The 13,028-nt window shown below is 45.2% G+C and overlaps 1 protein-coding gene across 4 annotated transcripts in view; it reads left to right on the top strand.

Moving 5' to 3' along the window:
• Nucleotides 1–13,028, top strand: part of LOC138503489 (F-box/WD repeat-containing protein 7-like) — a 733,637-nt gene that overhangs the window by 122,616 nt on the left and 597,993 nt on the right. The window lies entirely within an intron of this gene.

The following is a 13,028-nucleotide window of genomic DNA, read 5'->3' on the forward strand; positions in this document are numbered from 1 at the left end:
CTCCCAGCTAAATAGAATGACACTGCACTCAGCGGAAGAGATATTTGACACCTGGATCACAGACGTCCTAGACCAACTAGTGTTAGGAAATATTTCCATGTATGTGTAATTTTCCCTCCAGTTGTAAAACCCCCAACTTTTTGCTTTTGTCTGACCATCCTAGCATCACTTTTACCAGTGGAGCCCAGCATTCTGCTGCACTCCGCTGGGCTTTTGCTCATCTTCTTATGGGGAAACTTATGGGGAAACTGACATGCCCTTCAGACTGTCAGTACTGCGTTTACCGCGTTTGGCCAAGGACTGTGATCAGTGCCGAAAATGGCCATGCAACGAAGTCCCTTGTTCTGTCCTTTGGTAATTTTGTCCCTTTGCCTTCCCCAGGTCGAGCAGACCTGGGAAATTCCTATTTTTGGTCATGCAGATCCCTGTGTGTGCCCAGGATGTTGGGCTGGAGCTGTCTAGTTCCAATACACATCCTTGGTGCCAGGATGTCTGGTGTGCTGGGATGATTGGGACCACCGTAGTCTGTGATTGGTCCATGTCTGGAACGGTTGAATGTGTGCAGATCTGCTATTGGTTTCTCTTTGTTTTGGCGTGAAAGAGACTTTGGATAAGAGAAGGCACTCTAGACCTATGCCAGGTCGATCTTCTGATTTCTCACCGAACTTAGTAAAGGAGCCAACTATCCTGAACAGAAGAAGCAGATCCGTGGAACCGCTGTTGACCTGCTGGAAGATTTGGCACCCTGGCCCCCCTGTTGTCCCGTCGGAGCCCCTGTTTCTCATCGATCACAGAAGGCCTGCAACAGTGCATCAACCTGTTGGACTAGTGGGACTAACTACTCTTGGCACCTCCTGCTTAACCTGCAAATGAGCCCCTTCGGAAGTGTTCCTGGACCGCCCAGTAAACTGACCAGCTTGTACAGGATCTTTGCTCTGGAATTGCCACCGCCTCGAGACTTGACACTTTGGGAACCGTAAGCTCTTTGTAGAAGGCACTCACCCGCCGAGTTTCGTACACCTCGCATTCCTAGGTCTGGGATTATGAGAGTGCGCCTGAACCTGAGCCTATGCGGTACCTGTGTCACCCCGCTGTGGTGACAAGCTTCGTGGGTGCCTTACTGCTGTGCTCTCCAGTGCCCTAAGAAGACCTGCAGTGGACCTGGCCTGATCCCTGTTAGGACTGATTTTCTATACTCTGGCCTGGTGGACAGATGTATACAAGGCCAACCTATATTGTGATAGCTCTGGGAAGCTATAGCCAAACCAGTTGAGGTAGCAGTGACAGGCGGTCTAGGCTAAGGTCTTCAGAGGGGGTGAGCTTGTAAAGGGTCCACAATGAGGTCACACAATGGGAATCACAGACTACACTTAGACAGGATGTATACAAATACAGTTATTTAATTATGGCCAAAACACATAGAAAAATGACTACAAGCAGGTAGATATTTCACACAACACTATCATACTAAATACATATATACATTCACTTGGTAATAAGGCATAATACAAATCAGAAACTCCTGCAAAGGAAAGGTTAGACAAGTATTATGCACAAAACGGTCCACAGAGATGATCCCTATCTAAAATTGTCCAGCCCTAAATTGCCTGGGGCCTTGAGCCGAATAGTTCAGGTTATAGTTTGACAGAATTTAGGATGCAGGAAGAAATGCAGGTAGGGTGTCTGGGGTCCAGTTAAGGGTTCTTAATGTTACGGCTCAAGTTAGACTAATGCCCAAAAGTAGCCCCAACAGTCAGATGTCTTGCGCAAGCAAGCAATAGCAAAGCCAAAAGTATTAGCAAAAGTGTTAGAAATAAGTGTTATTATAAGCACATTGACTTATAATGGTAGTCTAGGGGTAGGTTAGAAACTCTGTAACTTTCCCCCGTACTCTGATTCTTCCCCAGACTTGGCAGAACAAAGGAAGAGTGTCCAACATTGCTTTTCCCATCAAAAGCCACAGTCCTTGATTCCCAGGGGTTGCAGGTTCGAGCTGATCTCTGGTTGGAGTCGTTTACTGTTGCAAGGACTCTCAGTCGAAGAATGTAGAAAAATTCGATCCAGCACCCTTCTCAGGACTGGACTTGGGTCAGGTAAGCATTTTTCGGACAGTGGTCACTGCGCATGGAGACACAAAAGGACTTAGCAGCCGCGGTCAGACTTTCCCTTCTATCTCAGCCCCCTTGATGCTAGGACGCGGAAATTACACAGGAGGTAGTCTTGCAGTGCCAACTGAGGATCCCGCAAGTTTCATACCAAAACTTGGTACGGTGACACCGGCAGCACGGTAGTCCAAAAACAAAGCTGGTCAGCCACACAGACGATGGGAATGGATGGTCCCTCCACTCCAAGGGTCGTAGCATCTTCGCAGGAGTACTAAAGATCAAGAGCAAGAGAGAACTCTTCCAGTACTGCAGCAGAAGTTGGTTACCAGGCCTCCTTCAGTTGGGTCTCAGGTCTCTTCACGGGTCTCACAGCTGGACAGGATCCTTGGCTTCTTCAGGTTTCTCCAGGATCTCTGAAGAATGGATGCAGGGGGTCCTCTTCTTACCCTAAAAGCCAGGTAAGTGCTGCAACTCCCACTAGCCAATAGCAGGACTAGCCCCACACACACCCCAGCAGTGGTACAATCAGGACCACTGGTGGGAACATTCACCCGTACCACTCAGACACACTGAAACCAGTTTGTATATGTTAATGTTAATGTTATTTGTACCACGCACTATCACCACCGGAGTGGTCCGAGTGGAGTCAGACAGACCCAGCCCACATCCTACCAGCAAACACACACAACCCTCCAGTAGCCTGCCAAAAGCTTCTGCTTTCCCGGGCACTGGAAGTCCTTATAAGGATTTTCCTGGCCTCTGAGGCCACGAAGAAGGCTAAAAGACAACAGGCAAAAAAACCTGTGGCACGGCCTAGTTTGACAGTAGCCAAACGAGGTAAACATGGTAAAGCTAAAACGAAATTCCCTAAAAGTGGGGAAAAGTCACTGCTGCCATGAGCCTATCCTTTTAGCACACCTAGGGTAACCAGAAATCCTAGTGTTAGTCTAGGGCAAAACACAAATACACTCCATTGTAAGCTGCATTGTACAATGATAAAATACCACAAGTGATATAAAAGTAACCAAAGTAGTAACATAGTAACTTGACTAAGAGAAACAATGTCTCCCAGTACTGATAGCCTGAAGGACATATCAGTTTCCCCATAACATATGAGCAAAGGCCAGTGCAGTGAAGCTTAAGGCTTCACTGCACTGCAAGAAGTACAGGTCAGATTTAAAAATAAAAGCAAAAAGTTTGGGGGTTCCATAAAGATGGAAGGAAAGGTGCAGTAAAGAGAAATATTTCCTAACAATCCCTTCCCCAGAAGCGGAGAAAAGGCCACTGTCCCGCCATGGACTGAGGTCCCGGAACACAGGCCCTGAAAGCTGGAGGGACACGGAACTGCTGGACTCGAACCTGCGAGTGAACTGGACTAGACTGGTGAAGTTTGGTCTGGACTGCGTTGAGGGTCGGTGAGTACTTGCAACACTTACTGGTGGACCGTGGCACATCCAGGGACTTTTATGCATGATTGCCCCTCAAGGGCCACTCACCTTTGTTATGGTAGTCTGAACTACCATTCTATTCCCGATTCCTGGAAATAGCTCTGCACCCTTGTGGAGACCCTCCTCGAATAGTGGAACTCTGTTCTTCATTGCCTTACCCCTTCCTACGACACTACAGCCCCTTGAAGAGACCCGTTTTGTACTTTAACGCACCATCGAGCGCTGCCGTGCTAAATGTACTTTTGAGCACAAGGCTCCACTTTTCGTAGGGATTGGACTGCCTATTAGTTAGGATTGAGACTCCTGAAGAATTGCCTAAAGTATATTTGCACTGCCTGACTCTCTTCTGTTACAGGTTGCGGATCCTTACTTATTTAATATTGCTTTAGGCCAATAGTAAATGTATATATGTTCCCTAGTATAAGGATGTGTTACAATTGTTAATATTGCTGTGGTTTCATTTTGTGTTTGACTTAAACGGCCTTTATTAAATATACATGTATTTTTGATATATACACCTGACTGAGAGTAATTTGTTGTATCGTTTACTGTGTGTGCTCATTGTGGGCTTTCAATCAACCTAACCCCTCCTGAGACCTAGTCTTGATCACCGCCAATGCTACCTTGATTGGTCTGGCTTGTCCAGAAGGTTACCCTGTTGCAAGAAATTAGGCTGGCCTTCTGAACCTCTGCTCACCAGGTCAGAGTTCAGAAATTCATCTTAACAACTAGCACCTGCAAAACTCTTCCAACCCACCCCAAAGAAATGGAAAAACAATGGAGAAAACACTACAATCAATTAGACAAAAACAAATACTGATGACAAATCCGCATTTACAAATCAGCAGCCCTAAAAGCAAAAAAAGCGTATTACACTACAAGAATCCAATCGGCAGCAAACCCACAAAAAGAACAGTTCAAAATCAGCAAGGAAATTAAAAACCCAACCTTGTGTCACAAATACCTCGTACCATCACAATCCCTATGTGACAACATCACAGCATAAATAGAAGTAATACAACAATCGACACAAGCTGCCCTTCCAAAAACACACCCATAGAACCGCCAGAAACCAGCACCACAGCATTCAATCGATTGGACCAATTAAGGGAAGAAACTTTCAACAGACTAATAAAAGACACTAACCTTGCCGGATACACCAGTGACCCATGCACACCGAGCATGTTATGCTATATATTATGTAAGTTTATATTTATAGAGCGCACATTCGCCAACTAAGGCATCAGGGTGCTAGAAAGCAAGAGTAGGGCGCGAGGAGCTAGAAGAGGTAGGTGTTCAGTGACCACCAAAATAAGAGGTGCTCTTCCATAGTTCTCAGTGTACAAGGGATGGAATTCCAGAGCTAAGCTGCAGAAACTGAAAAAAGAATGACGGCCTATCCGGGAAGCCTTGAAACGAGGCACAGAAATCAGCTGGGCATCAGCTAAATGTTGCGTTTTGGCCGAGACTTATAATGGGAATTTCACCTGTAGATATTCAGCTCCACAGTTATAGAATGCACGGTGGACCAACTGGAGTGACTTGAATTGAACACGTTTGGCCATGGGGAGCCAATGAAGATGATGAAGTACTGGGGAGATATGTGCACGTCTAGGTGTAGAGGTGGCAAATCTCACTGCAGAGTTCTGCAAGACTTGCAGGCATTGCAGGAGATGAGCAGGCTGTGTCAAGTATTTTGCGTTGCAGTAATCCATAGTAGACAGAATGAGAGAGAGGATACAATAGGAGTGCAAAATTGTGAGGAGAGGTAGGGAAGGATTATCTGCAATATTTTTGACTGAATATACCCTTTTCGACAAATAGCGCCAATCTGAAGATCAGCTGATAGTGATGAGGATATTATGTATGCCAAGGTTCTTCACAGATGAAACAGAAAATGGAAAAGGATCAAGACTAGGAGGCCAGAACACAGGCATCCAGAAGGCCGCAGAAGATTGCGGCCCCACCATCAACACCTTAGTTTTCTCCCCATTTAGTTTGAGCCATTGACAGATATCCATTCCTCCACGGCTTCGAGACAACCCCGAAATCTGGTTGCTTTGTCCTAAGCAGACAGATCTAAGCGAACCAAGGTTTGGGTGACATCAGCATAAGAATAACAACTGAAGCTGTGGGAGACAATGAGCTTATTCAAAGGTTGGATATAGGCATTAAGCAAAACAGGGGAGAGGGCCGAACCCTGAGGGACAGCACATGTGAGCATGGTAGGAGAAAAACGGAAGGGAGGCAGAGAGAAAGATTGAGTCCTATCGGAGTGAAAGGAGGAGAACAGGGAAAGAACAGTGCCAGTGATGCCCTCTCTAGTGAGGGGATCAAGTAGAACTGTGTGGTTGATGGTGTTGAACACAGCAAAGAGATCAAGGAGTAACAAGGCTCTGGCCCTGTCTTGATCATGCAAAAGTGCAAGATCATTGACCACTGACACCAACATACTTTCCGTGCCCCGACCAGAGCAGAAGCCAGATTGAAATACGTGAAAAAAGCTATTTTTCAAGAAAACAACTGAGATGGGAACCAACTAAGATTTCAAGGAGCTTCATTAGAAAAGGGAGAAGAGAGATAGGATAATAGCAAGAAGAGCAGGATCAAGGGACTTTGTTACAAAAGAGGGGCCACTAGGGAGTGTTTAAGAAAAGCTGGGATCTGCCGCGAAGAGTTAGAGGTGTTGACAGCAGTTGTAATCAGGGGGAAAATTCGAGGCAGGCTATCGTTCAAGGAAGCAAGGTGGATGGGGTCAGAAGAGGACATAGATTTCAGTTTAAGAACAGCTGACTGAATTTCAGCAGTGGTAAAGACAGGAAACAGGCAGAGAGAAGGCTGCAAACCTTGGTATCAAGAGCCAGAGAGCGAAGGCCAGAGGAGCCAATAGTTTTGCAGATTTTGACAATCTTCTTCACCAAGTAAGAGGAAAGTGAAGAACATAGAGACTGAGAGGGCAGGATGGGTTGGAAAGGAATTGTAGATAGAGAACGAACAACTTTGAACAGCTGTTTGGGCTGGTTAATAGAGTTACCAACACGATTTGAAAAACAGGAGCATTTAGCAGTAAAAATGGCTTTGTGATAGCTAGATAGAAAGGAGCACAAAGTGCTTTATCAGCCAAATCGTTTTTCCTGTGCCACCTACGCTACACTTGTCTAAATAGGAGGCGATGCACACAAAGTTGGTGTGAGTACCAGAGCTGAGAAGTGCAGGCCTTAGGCTTGGTTGTGCTACGAGGAGCAAGGGCGTCTGCAGCTGAGGAGAAAGCCTGAGCAATATCTATGACTGGGCTATTTGAACAAGAAGTCTCTACCAGGTGCGAAATGACATCAGGGGAGATAGAGAGCCAGTCACAAGGAGGGCCAGAGGAGGCCCTGGCAATGGCTAAAGGGGAGAGGAAACTCTAAGGAAAAAGAATGAGAAAATAATCAGACCAAACAATAGGAAGGGAAGGATAAACCATAGTGTCAAGTACAGAGGCACAAATAAGATCATTTGTGTTACCCAAACGATGGGTTGGGCCAGATACAAGCTGTGAGAAAGCAAATTCTTTCATAGATTGAACACATCTCTGGGTTTTTTGGGTCTGAAAGAACATTACATTTTAAATTAAAATTGCCAACGATTAGAAGATGGGGATGGTGAAGTTGCAGCTGCAAGCTCAACAAAAACTGTTGCAAAATGGGGGATCAGAGCCCGAAGTGTGATAGACCACCAGGAAATGAATAGATAGAGTAGAGGAAATAGTAAAGCGAGCCAAGAGGGTCTCCATGTGCATGCTATGGTCCAGAGTTAATAATGTTCCAGAAAAAAGTGAGTTGAAAATAATGGCTACCCCGCAACCGGGTCGAGAGGTGGCACGATCAAGCTGTAAGATATTAAAATGATCATGAAGGAGCTGAACTATGGCAGGAAACGAAACAGCATTAAACAAGGTTTCGGTTACACACATGAAATCAGGTAAATGATTCTTCAAAATAGCATACGAATGTGCAGTATGGGCCATGAGCGAACAGGCATTTAGAAGGAGGCACTTTAGTGTCTCTGAGGAAGAAAACAGGGTATCAATGCAGGTCACCAGTCAAAATCAATATGGGAATTTGGTAAGAGGGGAAGCCGGCTGCAGGAGCTACGTCCGCAGAAGTAGAGGCATTAGGAGGGCATGTCCAGGGGGTGCAATCCTGCAAGCCTGTTCAAGCACAGACGGGCTAGCCTTGGGTGCACATTAGCCGTGCCCGCATCGCCCGCCCACTGTGTGAATGTGTCTCCTGGCACATAAATGCTGTGGGAGCATGTCAGGTGACTCACAGGTGTTGCTGCATCTTTAAAAAGCTCCTGTAATAAAAAAAAAGATTTGCAGGTGTTGGCGCAGTAAAAATTGAAGAAATACGTCTGTGACAACCGGAGAGTGAAAACATAATAAGCCATGACAATTTAAAGTAAAAACACACAAACATTCAGAGGGTCACTTTGGGAAAGGGTAAATAAGCACACATGAGTATCTAAAAGAACAAAGTCTAAAAACTAATGAGGCAAACGTAGCGGTCACGAACAGAGTCGCCCCTTCTTACTTTCAATATTTCATCTGATGCTTCTCCCCGCACATAAATGCTGCAGGAGTGCATCAGGTGACTCGCAGGCATTACTGCATCTTTAAAAAGGTCCTTAACTACAGAACACCCACCTCATATTTTCGACTATGAATTAATCTATCCCTAAGCACAGGAATAGTACCTAAAAACGTCAAATCATCATACACCAAGCCCCTCACATAAAATGAACTAGGAAATGCAAAGACCATACCAACAACAGACCTATATCTAATTTACCTTACCCAGTGAAAATCCTGGAGAACAACTTCTACAAAGAACTACTCACTTATGTAGAAAGCAACACAATACTCGACCAATGCCCAGTCGGCTTCAGACCCATGAGAGGAACTGAATCAGTACTTCTCTCCATGTGTGACGATCTAACAATAAACGCAGACAACAGTACCTAATCGGCCCTCATACTACTAGACATATCAGCCTCCTTTGCCACAATCATGCACACAGCAATAGTAAAGAGACTGGAGGAATGCGGCATAAAAAACTCTGTGCTACAATGGCTGAAATCCTTCCTTACCAACCGAACAGAAAGAACACACTTACCGCCATTTACATCTAACACTAAAAACACCACCTGCAGCATACCACAAGGGTCTAGCCTCTGCCCGCTCTTCAACATCTACATGTCCCCCCCTAATGAAAATTCAAACCTATGGACTGACAGCCTACAACTACGCAGATGACACCCAACTCATCTTCATGATAACCTCTGTGCAAGACCCGAGCACCACTCTCAACAAATGCCTCACCGACATACACTCCTGGATGACATACAACAATCCTAAACTAAATAAACCAAAACAGAAATAATGATCTCCCCACCAGAAGTCACTGCAACACAAAGATACAAGAGTGGGACACTGTGCATGGGAGCCCAACCACAGACATTGTCAGTGATTTAAAAAACAGGAATCCTCATGGACAACAGACTTTGCCTAGAACCACAAGTCAATCCAATAGCAAAGAAATGCGTCTACCTCCTATGACTAATAAGAGGGATACTCCACTACTTCAACTTCTCACACAGAATCCTCACAATCATATCCTTTGTACTATCAGTAAAAGACTATGCAATCAGCCTCTACCTTGGAATGCCAGAACGCCTCACAAAATAAAGACAATGCATCCAATGTACAGCAGCAAGACTATGCTTGAGACTAAATAGAAGAGCAGTATCACACTGGCCCTGAGAAGTCTGCACTGGGCATCAGTAAAAAACGCATGAACTTGAAAGCCCTCTCTATCGCCCACAAATCACCACACAGTCAAGTAGCCAAATTTCTCCAAGCTAAAATCAACCATTAGCAACTAGGAAGTAAACCTAAGATCAACAATGACACCAAAATAGAAACAAAACACTATGAGACACGGAAATTCTGAGGAATTGCATTTTCCTATTATATAGCCAAACTATGGAACTCGGTACCAAAGGAAATAAGAACGAAGCAAGACCACATAACTTTCAGAAAACATCAGAAAACATGAATTCCACCTCACTGAGACAAGCATAAAAACTTGCACCTCCACAAATCATACTCTGAGACCAAATCAAACATGGGACAAGATGGATTTAAGAACCAACAATAAAACCACCACCCACCAAGAGCCAAACAGAAACCAACTAAGCACCCCTTCCTCTTTTTCACACACACATACCTCTCACATACTACACACACCCAAAAAGGGCCAGCAAAACTACTCATTAAAAAAACGTGCAACCCACATACACACCTACAAACAAGCCACAAAACCAAATAGTCACAAACACAGCCCAGACACTGGTCACTAACACTCCAGACACAACGAGCCCAGTGCACACAACAAAGTACATGCAGAAAGCTCAAACAAACAAATGCCAGTTCCTCCTGGTTCTGCAAGCATCAACAGAAGAGCACAACCTCTATTCTATCCCTCTTCCTCCACTAACCAACCCCACCCACTTTTCTTAAAGAGTCACATGAGGGCCTGGAGACCATGCACATGGCAGCAGTGCTTGTTATAAATCATCATAATATATCATAACATGACATAGATTCACATCCAGATACTATGGGTCTTCCTGGTGGATCAATTGGATTTGTATGTAGTTTTGGTAACATATATAATATAGGACCGGGGTCCTTGTGTCACAATTCAAGAATTCAAATTCTTTCTCAGAAAAGTGTTAACACATAGATCTCATATTTGATCTCATTTCAAGGTGTTTGTAGTTGTCTTCATTATTAAATAGTCTGTAGACTATTTGATCATATTTTGTGGCCTATTCCTCCTCCTTAATCTGCTGGTTTTATTATAATGTTTATCTCCATTTCCAATTGTTTTTTTAACCTCTAGTTGGAGTAATTTCTACTGGAATGTTTTTTAATCGAGTTGTATACAATTCCAACATTACCATTTTCTCAAATGTGAGTACCTCTGTTGGCATCACTTTATCTGTAGGCATACATGTGGATGATTTTGTAACCCTCTGAGGTTATCTCCCCCTGTGTATTCTGTATTCATGAAATAAGTCTGTAATTGAATGTTTCTGAAAAACCGTCGTAATTCAATTTGTAGGTTTGGTGGGGTTTTAGTAGGTACAAAGGATAAGCTTTTTGTCAGTAAAGTCTGCATGGAATTGATGAGTATCAATGATGTTAAGTTAAAGATTGGAGTTTAGTCTACCTTTGGTATGTCTGGAGTCTCCTGTTAATTGCACCATTGATTTGGGTAATTCACAAATGTGAATAAATTGAGAGAAGAAGCCAGGCTGAGTGGCTGGACATAAACTGCATATACGCATGGCACCTACACCCATATTTCAGTAAATAAAGTCATGACAGCTCAAGGCACAGCTCATAAGCACTGTTGAGAGGCCAGCTTGTGGTCGGGGTGTGCTTGAATTTAACATAACCTTACCTAAAACATATGCTTGAAATTGTCAGGAAATACATGCTTTGCTTCTCTCTTGGTTTGTTTAGGTGCACTATGTAGTGCTTTAATGCCTTTTGGGTAATTATACGCCTTTTGGGGCTCAGGTGTGTATTTAGTGCTGTAATCAAATGGAGGGATCAGAGAGTTGCAATATATAGAGTGACCATTAGTGCCAATATATAGAGTGACCATTAGTGCACCAAAGTGTATGTGCTGGGCCTTGTGACAAAGTCCTGTACCTAATTCTGGAGACCAGCATGGTGATGACTCAGGGTACTGGATGCCACCCGAGCCAGTGGATGTTTGACTCTGGGGTAGTATAGGAGGCTCTCCCTCGTCACCTTCCTTGGCTCCATTCCATGGCATGGGAAGGTCACAGTGTCGCACCACATGGGCGTTGTAGGGGCTGAGACCCTACTCAAATCACCGGCAAACAAGGGCTGACAAGGATATATTAATCCTGGAAGCCCTAATAGTGCCCAGGCTCATAGTGAGGCCCCCTCAGGGTAATGATAAGACATCCCCCTCCACAATTGAAAGTGTCTGCCGATCTCTGACTACTGCTTCTTCTCCAGTGTAGGAAATTGCCACTGGAGCCTTCCCTTCAGCCCTGAAGCACTCTCTTGTGCACCCTCTTCTCAAGAAAACCTCAGCCAACCACTCCTGCTGGCTAACTATCGCCCGATCTCCATCACTCCTTTCCTGGACAACCCCCTGGAAAAGCTGGCCTTCTCCCAGTTTAATCTTCACACTGAATGTGTTGGTTGTCTGCATGACCATCAGTCTGGCGCCAGAGCAGCCAGAAGCATGGAAACTGCTCTCCTGAACATCCGTGAAGATCTGATCTCTAATCTTGATTCTAATCTCCCCTCTGTCTTCATCTTACTCGATCTCTATTCTGCCTTTGACACGGTCAACCATGCCATCTTGCTCACTCTTCTCTATGATAAACTGGGTATCACTGATCAGGCCCTGGCCTGGCTGACCTTGTTCCTCTCTGATCTCCCAGGTCCAACTTGTGTCCTTCCTTTCCTCTATCTCCCTCTATACCTCTGGTGTGCCCCAGCGGTCTAACCTCTGTCCCTGGGTGTTCAACCAATACCTAACACCTCTCGCACACCGCATTGCCACTCTCTGCTCCAACTTTCAGTGCTATGCAGATAACACTCAGCTCGTTTTCAGGCCTCTGCCACCTCTTCTCCTTCTCTCATCTCTGACTGTCTGTCTGCTATCCAGGAGTGGTGTGCCACAAACAATCTCTGCCTTAATGCCAGTACGACAGAGATTCTCCTCAACAGCACACCTGCACCCTCCCTTCTTGTCACACTTCTGTTCCCACCTGTGAGGTTAAGAACCTCGGGCTACATCTTCGACTCCACACTCTCCTTTTCTCCTCACATCTCTGACGTCTCTAAGAAGTCAAACTACCAACTGCACCTCCTCAGAGGTATTCTTCCTTTCCTCTCCTTTCCCCCAGAAGCTCACTGTCTCTAGAGCTCTGGTTCTCTCTAGGCTGGACTACTGCAACAGCCTCTTTCTAAATCTTCCTGCTTCTACTGTCCACCCTCTGCAACTCATCCAGAACAGGATTGCGAGACTTGTCCTGGGCCTCAAGCCCAGGCATGATATCTCTCCAGCACTGAAATCTCTGCATTGGCTCCCAGTGTCTGCAGGATTAAGTTTAAGACCCTCTGCATTGTCCACAAGGCCTTCTGGGGCCTGGGTCCTTAATACCTCCAACTCTTTCTTCGTAAATACCTTCCTACTCGAGCTCTCCGCTCCTCCACCTCCAACTCCCTCAGGGTCAGTCACTTCTCCAAGCAACAAGTTGGTGGTAGATCTCTTTCTTCGGCTGGGGCCTACCTCTAGAACAACCTCCCCGCCACTCTGAAACTTGAGGAGAACCATCTCTGGTTCGGGAAGCACCTTAAGAGCTTCCTCTTTGCTTC

Source organism: Ambystoma mexicanum, chromosome 11, assembly GCF_040938575.1.
Source record: "Ambystoma mexicanum isolate Mex_15411 chromosome 11, UKY_AmexF1_1, whole genome shotgun sequence".
Lineage (NCBI taxonomy): Eukaryota > Metazoa > Chordata > Amphibia > Caudata > Ambystomatidae > Ambystoma > Ambystoma mexicanum.